At 61.3% G+C, this 978-nt stretch overlaps 2 non-coding genes across 2 annotated transcripts; both read right to left on the bottom strand.

Moving 5' to 3' along the window:
- Window positions 1-274: 274 nt before the first annotated feature.
- Tc00.1047053435377.20 lies at window positions 275-350 on the bottom strand. Its single transcript, XR_008254385.1, has one exon. It is a non-coding gene; the product is annotated as a C/D small nucleolar RNA (snoRNA), TB8C3C3 (small nucleolar RNA).
- Window positions 351-401: 51 nt separating this feature from the next.
- Window positions 402-481, bottom strand: Tc00.1047053435377.10. The gene has a single exon (XR_008254384.1). It is a non-coding gene; the product is annotated as a C/D small nucleolar RNA (snoRNA), TB8C3C2 (small nucleolar RNA).
- Between the last annotated feature and the right edge of the window lie 497 nt (window positions 482-978).

Raw genomic sequence — 978 nt, 5'->3', positions numbered from 1 at the left:
GCGCAGACGCAGTCAGCCCAGTGATGCCATCGGCCTCCCACCGCCCGCGCAGCCCCACACAACCGCCGTGCAGAGTGGCGGGACCCCGGCAAAGAGGCAAATGACCATTGGCACCGCCCTTCTCACCAAATGCCTCCAACACATGACGACCCCGATGCCGTGGACAACACACAAAAGCCGAGGCAGATACACGTGGCATTGTTGCAACCGCCAGCCATCGAGCGCGTCCGTGAACGTGGTGGTGGTGGCGGCGCGGAAGAGGGGCGGTGAGTGCGTCAGTTGCCAGTAGTCAAAGCGTCGTTTCTCGCTCACGTGGGTCGGCATTGCAGAACAAAGAGCGGTATCATGCGCGCACGGCATGCACAAGGGCAAAAAGGACGAATAAAGAAGCACGGTGGCGGCACTCAGCCACGGGGGACAAGGGTCCACATCGACTCTGCGGTCGGTTGACCTTCAGACGTCCGGTTTGTAATCACGCCGCCGCCGCGCAGTTCGTGTGTCTGCAGGAAACTGGGGAATGGAGGGAGGGAAGAGAGAGGCGGTGCGGCCCGCATCGATCTCAGTTGGGTGTGACAACGGTGAGGTCATCTCGTCAGATCGCCGGCAGCAAAGACGGTCGCCGTCAGCGGCGGTCAGTGCCTTCCTTCTCCCACCGCAGCGCCACTCCACCGACGCCGTCGCCCGCCTCCTCCCCACCGACACAACGAGGAAACAACGGCAGGAGATGTAACACCCGCAACGATCAGGCTGCCGCAGAGTCTCGTTGCAGCCGCCATGACCAGACGAGCAGGATGCAAACAAAAAAGGAAAACAATTGCCCCCTCAAGCATCTCAGCACAACGTGGAAGCACAGCAGCCGGCACACAAGGCGCAACGCCGTTCAGTGGCTACCAGCACTCACCCACAGTTACGCGGCAACGTGAAAATGAACGAGCTCCTCCCACACAGCCATCCTGCAACACGAGTGGGTCACACGAG

Source organism: Trypanosoma cruzi (assembly GCF_000209065.1).
Source record: "Trypanosoma cruzi strain CL Brener chromosome Unknown tcruzi_1047053435377, whole genome shotgun sequence".
NCBI classification, from domain to species: Eukaryota; Euglenozoa; class Kinetoplastea; order Trypanosomatida; family Trypanosomatidae; genus Trypanosoma; species Trypanosoma cruzi.
This window is presented reverse-complemented; position numbering and strand designations above follow the sequence as displayed.